The following is a 7,500-nucleotide window of genomic DNA, read 5'->3' as shown; positions in this document are numbered from 1 at the left end:
AGTTAACAGACATAATTGGGGAAAAGTCAGTAATAACTACAGAGAAACAAGAGCTTAAAACATTTAACAAAAAATGTTTTAATCCTATGAATATGTGCAATATAAAGTTCCATAGAGAAAGAGGTATGTAGTGAAATACTAACAACTTACTTTATTTGGACTATACGGATTAGTATAATATTCTCACTTCTCTTCCTTAATACCGTATCATTAACAAGCACTTTTCCTCAGTGAAAGCTAGGAATTGTTACTATTCTTGTTTTGTTTTGTTTTATTCTGCTGATGAGTGTACTACACTTACCTCTGATGTACAGCGCGCTTTCATAACATAATTTTTCCTTTTCCAGAAAATAGGATTTGTTATATATATATATATATATATATATATATATATATATATATATATATATATATATTTATATTTATAATTATTTGGTTATTGTATTAGTGACCTTTGTATGTATAGCAGGTTTTACATTATACATTTTACATTGCATGCACAACTTTGCTTAGCAGACTTATTAGTTACTGACAACAAAAAAAGAGAAAAGAAACATTTTACCCAAGTCATCTCGAATCAAATAATAAGAGCTCTTTCTTCTATTTTATATTGTGATTTGTATTATCTTGGTGCAAAAACAAGAGTCCTTCACTAATTCACTCCTGTCCACAGCAATTTTACCAGTCACTTATTCATTTAGCTCTCCAACTATGCATCCATTGATTTACCTATATTTCATTTACCTACTTACTCACCTATCTATTCACCCATTTCTTCTCCTATTTATTCATTCTACACTAGAAATGAGTGTAGTTGCCCTCCCCCACTCACGCTGCTTTCCTGTAAGTACACAACCCAATATAACATGTACTACGACTACTCCCAGCAAAGCTATTTGTGTTGTTTTTATGACAGCGATACAAAGCGACAAGATCAACTGCCCTGCCACGAGTGAGGAGGGAATGAGAGCAAGTCACACACAAGGGGGAGGGAGAAAAGAGGGGAGTGAGAAAGAGGGCGGGGGAAAGGGAATAAAAAAGCGTGGGGAGGAGGAAAAAGAGGCGAGAAAAAGGAGAAAAGAAAAAGAAGATAGATAAAGGGGAAAGAAAGAGAAGAGAGAGAAGAAAGGGGGAGTGAGAAAGAAAAAGAGAGAGAAATGGCGGAAAGAAGAAAGCGAGAAATGGGGAAGGCAGAGCGAGAAAGAAAGGGAGGATGAAAGAAGAGGAAATTAGCATTCGTCATTGTAAGTGATGATGTTTCCATAACTTTCCTTTTCTTTACTCTCTCTAAGTTACCATTGGTGAGAATCTTTACGTTCAGTGTGCTAGCAAAACATTGGCTGTTCGTTGACTTCAACCTTTTTTATGTAGTTTGTATCCTGTGACATAGTCCACACATGAATATGTGTCCATCACCCACAGAGCTAGTAACTGTACCGTGGTGCATTATTATCCTATTTGAGAGTCCATAAACTGTTACGTTACTTATTGATTAGTAGTCTATCATCCAGCCAACATCTTAGAAGGAAGTGATTCACTCACATCAAGAGCAAACTAATTTATTGCACAAACCACTGATATAACATGTATAGCATGTTCGGCCTACTGTACATAGAAATATAGGAGTTAAAACGATTTGCATGATAACATTTAAAAAGCTAGTCCAGCACGCCGTTATAAAACGTATAACCTTGGCATTTTTTATGGGTAACGCAAAAGTTCCGGAGATAACAAAATTTTATGGCTCACGCATACGTTCCGAATCCCACAGATAACGCAAAATGAAAAAATTACACGCGAGGGCAGCACAAAGAAAAGTGTCCTTAAAAATCTAGACATAAAAAAGAGAGGCCAGATAATAAACAAAACATATTAGTTACGATGACCGCCCTGATGCTCTTGAGCGTGTGCGACGGAGCGAGCGAAGCAACTTGGCCACGACCTCCCGCCCACAGAGGAACCATTACCTCGAGCCCCACTGAACAAAAGACTCACAAATTGGTCCGGGTGAAAGCCAGCAGCTGTTGCCCGATTGATCGAATTACGGGATACAGGCCGGGCTCTTTGGGGGATCTGGGATATTAACGTGATAAGATCGCTTATGAATATCAATTTTAACATTTATGAGTTGAATGATTGTTGTTACTGTTTTTATAATTTTATTAGTATTGCTTATGATTAGATAATGTTGAAGTTATTGCTATCATTACTATTTTCATTATTACGATTTATTATAATTACAATTATTTGTATGTATGTTAGTGCTTTGTCTGGAACGCTTATGAAACGTGAGTGGTAGGAATAAGAACCCTCTCCATGGGTTGTTATTCGTGTAGTTGTAAGTGGTGTGCAAAACCCTAGATTTTACCACGCACCAATGGTGTCTGGGTAATGAAAGGGGATACAATACGTCATAAGCGCTAATTCTCTTTCTTTCTTGCCCTTTCTGGCTTTGTCTCTGCTCGGCCTTAGTCTGTACGTTTTTCTCTCTCTTTGTCTTTCCTTCTCTCTGTCTGACTTGTTTTTTTATATCTTTCTGTATTCCTTTTCGTAACTACTGCACGTCCTGTCTAGTTGTTTAGATATTTAGTCTTGGTGTGTGTGTTAATGTATATACCTAAAATCTTACAGTGACAAAACATTATTCCCAAAACAAAAAGTAGAATTTAGCCCCATTATTAGCTTTAGTTATTATTGCTGTTTTATCTCTTTCATACAAAATGTATAGCCAGCAAAATAATCGTCACTAAATCAGTATCGTCAGACGCATGTCGTATAAATGGCAGTTAGTCTCAGTCATTATCAATTATCACCAAGTGTAATTTACCTTTACCATATGCTTTATCGGTTTAAGGTTTCATATCCTCAAAATTGTTACCTTTCTTTTTGAGGGAATGCCAGCTTAAGACATGATTAGGCTCCATGATCATTCATAAAGGGAATCACTGTTTTATCCTATATACTAATGTTTCTAAATAATTCAAGAGTCGTCATTATGTTTACCAATGTTACCATTACGACCCGCCTTAGCATCTTCAAGCTAATGAGAATTATGTATAAGTTACATGATTATCAATAACATTTGTATCTCCTTATAACATCAGAAGCATATAACAAAGCTTCTCGAGTCACAACAAAGGTTAAAAGAGTTTATCTGGAAACCGGAGAGCTTAGAGCAGTTTCCTAGTCTGGTTTTGTACAGAGACTGAAATACCACGACAGATAACAATAGCTCCCCCCCCCCTCTCTCTCTCCTCGATCGTATCGCAGTCTGCCATCCCTACTTCCTCACAACTTAAACTTAGTTTTAAAGAGGGGAAAAAGAATCTCGCTCTATAGGCAGAATTATCTAAAGCTTTTTGAACTGACGGCTAAATCCTGTTTTTTTTTTTCTTCTTTTTTATCATTTAGCCCCACCACCTCAGCCCCTCCTCCCACCCCCACTATCCCCACACCCCAGCTCCGCTATCTTTTTTTTCCTTTTTTCCCCCTTTTTTTTGAGAGAGAGAGAGCTCTATTTCTTTTCAGTTCTTCCAGGATTGCGACGGATTACGCCAATTTGAATAGCTAGTCTTTCAGATAGAAAGGGGGGAAAAATTCGTTCTATTCATGTTCCCCGTGGGTTAGAGTGAACGCTGGTTATATAGCGTCCAGACTGGCTTCGTTCCACCGCTGCGTTTAAACTGTGCTCGGGGTTATGATGGCTGCTGACATTTGTGATTCTCTCTTCCTTACTTACTCTTACTCTCATTCCCTCTCTCTCTCTCTCTCTCTCTCTCTCTCTCTCTCTCTCTCTCTCTCTTCTCTCTCTCTCTCTCTCTATCTATCTATCTATCTATCTATCTATCTCTCTCTCTCTCTCTCTCTTTCTCTCTTCCTCTCTCTCTCTCTCTCCTTTTTAAGACTTACTTACCTCACTGTATAGATAAAAAATATAAAGAGAAAGTATTTGTACATGGATAAACAAGACAAAAGGATAGAATACATTGCCAACAACAACCGTGACTGAATTAAACGAAGTTCGCTGTAAGTTGCGAAAGAGTTAAGGTGGGAACGGAAGTGTCGACTTTCCATACTGATGACCCTCAGAGGTGATGGGTCCTCGGCTGGGTTGAGGGGGGGGAGCTCCGATGAGGCTCAGGGGGGGCGCTCCGGCGGGGGCAGTGAGATAGGCGCTCCGGTGGGGTTGAGGGAGGCATTCCGGTGACGGGGTTGCTGACGGGGTTGAGACGCTTGAAAGGGCCGAGGGAACCACTCGGTTTGGGATCGAGGGGTCGCTGTAGTTGAGGCTTAAGGGTGACGGGCTAGGGCTTTGGGTGCTGGACCCAGGGCTACGGGAGTCAAAGACTTAGGGTCGGGGGTTGGGCATAGGTGGGCGGGTGACGGGCTAGAGGAGGTGGAGCTTGGCTGCTGGAGTTTAGGTTTAGGGCGTTTGGGCTGGTTTGGACTTTGGTTCGGGCTTAGAGAGGTTGATGGGCTCCAGAGGTCAAAGGTGGTCGGTAGGGCAGCTAAGGGACAGAATGGGGGTGGCTTTTTAAGGCTTTCTCTTCATAGAATTTCATTTTCTAGGGGAGGGTTAAAGGCTTGGTCTTGGCCTCCATCCTGAATCTTTAGTCTAGGTATGTTATAGTTTCATTTGCTATAGCGTCAATAGTTTTTCGTTTTGTAAAATGACCACCATCGTGAGTATCACTAATTCAAGTAATATGTTTTCTCTAATTTTTCCCGTAATGTTTCAGTTAATGTTCGCCAGACAGAAGATGGAAAAACTCCATTTGCTTTCACCTCGTTCTATTTAAACAGCCAAAGCCTCTTACTTCGGCTTGAGAAAAAACGAAAGAGCTTCTTGTCTTTTTACTTAAACAGCTGGAAGTTTTAATATCATTTGCTTTCAAAAAGCCGATTAAACCCCCCTTCTTTGCCCCGTCCCCGCACCCCACTCCCTCCCTCCCTCTTTTTCTCTCTCTGCCCCCCCCCCCTGGGATGCTCAAGGACGGCGCTCCCTCCCCTGGTCCCTCCCTTGACCCACCACCCTTGGATTTTCTCCCTCCTCTCCACGGCCTCTCCCTTTCCTCCCCTCCATCCCGGACCCCTCGCCCATCCCATCCATCCTTCTCTCCCCTCCCCCCCTCCTCAGCGTCCTCAATCTCCCATGCGAATCCTTCCCTCCATCCCTCCATTCGCTCCCTCCGCCGGCTGCCCTCACAACGACACCCAACCCCCACAAAGCGATTACATCTATATTTTCCTCTCTTTCGTCCCCTTCTTTCTTTTATTCTCCTGTTCCACCCCTATCGTCTTACGTGAAGTTCTGGTTATATAGCTTTGTAACTGTTGATAACAGACTCATTTTGATTTTGCAAATTTACTCTGAAAAAAAAATCCAATTGAATTAAACACTCATCACTATATGTAGATCCTAGACATACACGGAGCTTTTTTACTCAGTTGATATTAACGCATTCATCTTTTATATACACTTATAAATATCATATTCCACACGAACTGCATAAGAATTACTACACACACATACTTGCAAAATCACTCCTCTTCTACTTACATTTACTTTGGCCCCTTTTTCTTCATTCATAATCCTCTCTCCGTCCTAATTGAATCGATAACGGCCGAGGTCACGTGGGTTTCCTCCCACTTGTTAATGGCGCGGACGAAAGTGTAGCCATCACTCAGACAACGGCGTCGCCCGCGTGAAAAGGTCGGCGGGAAAGGATGATGCCGCCATTAATCTCGCTCGCCCGCCGCCGCGTTCTGGATCTCTCGCCTTCGACCTCTTTCTTTCGCTCGCGGCTGTTTGTTTTCTCTCTCTCTGATTTCTCTTCCTCGTGATCATTTGTTCTGTCTCTCTCTCTCTCTCTCTTTCTCTCTCTCTCTCTCTCTCTCTCTCTCTCTCTCTCTCTCTCTCTCTCTCTCTCTCTCTCTCTCTCGCAATCTCCTGCTCTTTCCCTAGTCACCTTCACTTCCATGATTCGCAAAACATTCATTCTCATTTCATCGACATCTTTCCCTCGTGCACAATATCGCCATTGTTCCCGCTGGTAATCACAAGATCTCCTCTTTCAGCGCTGGAAGCCTCAGTGCACCGGGACACGATTAGCTTTTGAACCTTTCTGGGCTTTTTAGAACTCCCGCCCTTTATTTCAGAGCACTCTCCTTTCTCGTTCTGTTTGGATTGAGAAAGGCGAATGAATACGTGTTTATTACGCCAGTATTGGATTTAAGAATGAACTTAATTTTCACGATATTAGTGTTGTTGCAGAAAATTATTAATGATTAGATTACTGTTATAGTGCAAATTGACGGTCAATTTTTGCAGTGTTATTCTTCCTGTGATATCTATTCATTCTATTTGTCATTGTTTATATAATGATTTTGTGCTATAGTTCACAATGCCAGGCTCCCTTTGACATTTGCATTCTTTGTTTTGTTTATCGAACATTGTAACTGGTAGTTGTGTATCTATCAAACGAATCTAATTTCCTTTTGCATATGTTTCTACTCACATTCTTGCTAATCTTTCCTTCCTTTTCTCAATTACATTTTCTCCACTTACTCTAGTTGATATGTATTCCGCTTTCCTATCCGTGCACCCTTCTTCGTGCGGCCTTTAATACGTACCTTCCTCTCGCCGCTGCGTCCCTTTTCACTTGCCTTTCACCCCCCCCCCCCCCCGCCCTCGCTTACCGTTGCCCCAGAACTCTTCTTCTTACCACGCCCTCACTCACCACCAACCACCCTTAACCCCTTTCCCGAAGTTACTCTTCCTACCAACTAACCTCCTTACCCTTACCCCTCTCCCCCTCCCCTTCCTTTCACGCTCAGCCAATCAGCGAGATGAAGGCAGCCGCCTCGTCATCGGTCAGGTTGTGACGTCTTGTGAAAAGACTGAGATTACGCCCTGCGCGCCTCATCTGTCTCCTTCGCGCCTCTCTGGCCTTCCAACCTCCCTCCCTGCGCCCTCTGCCCCCCACCCCCCCCCCCCCCCCCAAGATCCCTCACTCCCCCCGCGCCCTCCCCCCCCCTCCCCTCTCCCTCCCCCGCCCCTCTGCGCCCTCCCGCCCCCTCCCTCCCTCCCTCCCTCCCTCCCTCCCTCCGTCTCTCCCTCCCTCTCTCCCTACGCCCTCCCGCCCCTCCCTCCCCCCCTCCTTCCTCCCCCCCCCCTTCCCCCTCCCCTCCCCCCCCCCCCCCTCCCTCCCTCCCTCCCCCCCCTCCCCCCCTCTTTCCCTGCGCTCCCTGCCCCCCCTCCCTCCTTCCCCCCTCCGTTCCCCCCTGCCCCCCCCGCCCTGCCCTCCCGCCCCCCTCCCTCCCTCCCTCTCTCCCTTCGCCCTCTGACGCCCTCCGCCTCCCTCCCTCCTTCCCTCCCTCTTCCCTGCGCCCTCCTGCCTCCCTCCCTTTCCCTCCCCCCACTCCCCCCTGCACCCTCCTCCTCCCTCCCTCCCTCCCCCCCCTCCCCCCTCTCTCTCTCCCTCGCCCTCCTGCTCCCTC

The 7,500-nt window shown here is 44.5% G+C and overlaps 1 protein-coding gene across 1 annotated transcript in view; it reads left to right on the top strand.

Annotated features, from left to right (window-relative positions):
• The window catches only part of LOC119578572 (nuclear receptor subfamily 2 group E member 1-like), a 54,861-nt gene that overhangs the window by 42,146 nt on the left and 5,215 nt on the right, over nt 1–7,500 (top strand). The gene's annotated exons all lie outside the window — the stretch shown is intronic.

The sequence above is a fragment of the Penaeus monodon genome, chromosome 11 (assembly GCF_015228065.2).
Source record: "Penaeus monodon isolate SGIC_2016 chromosome 11, NSTDA_Pmon_1, whole genome shotgun sequence".
NCBI classification, from domain to species: domain Eukaryota; kingdom Metazoa; phylum Arthropoda; class Malacostraca; order Decapoda; family Penaeidae; genus Penaeus; species Penaeus monodon.
This window is presented reverse-complemented; position numbering and strand designations above follow the sequence as displayed.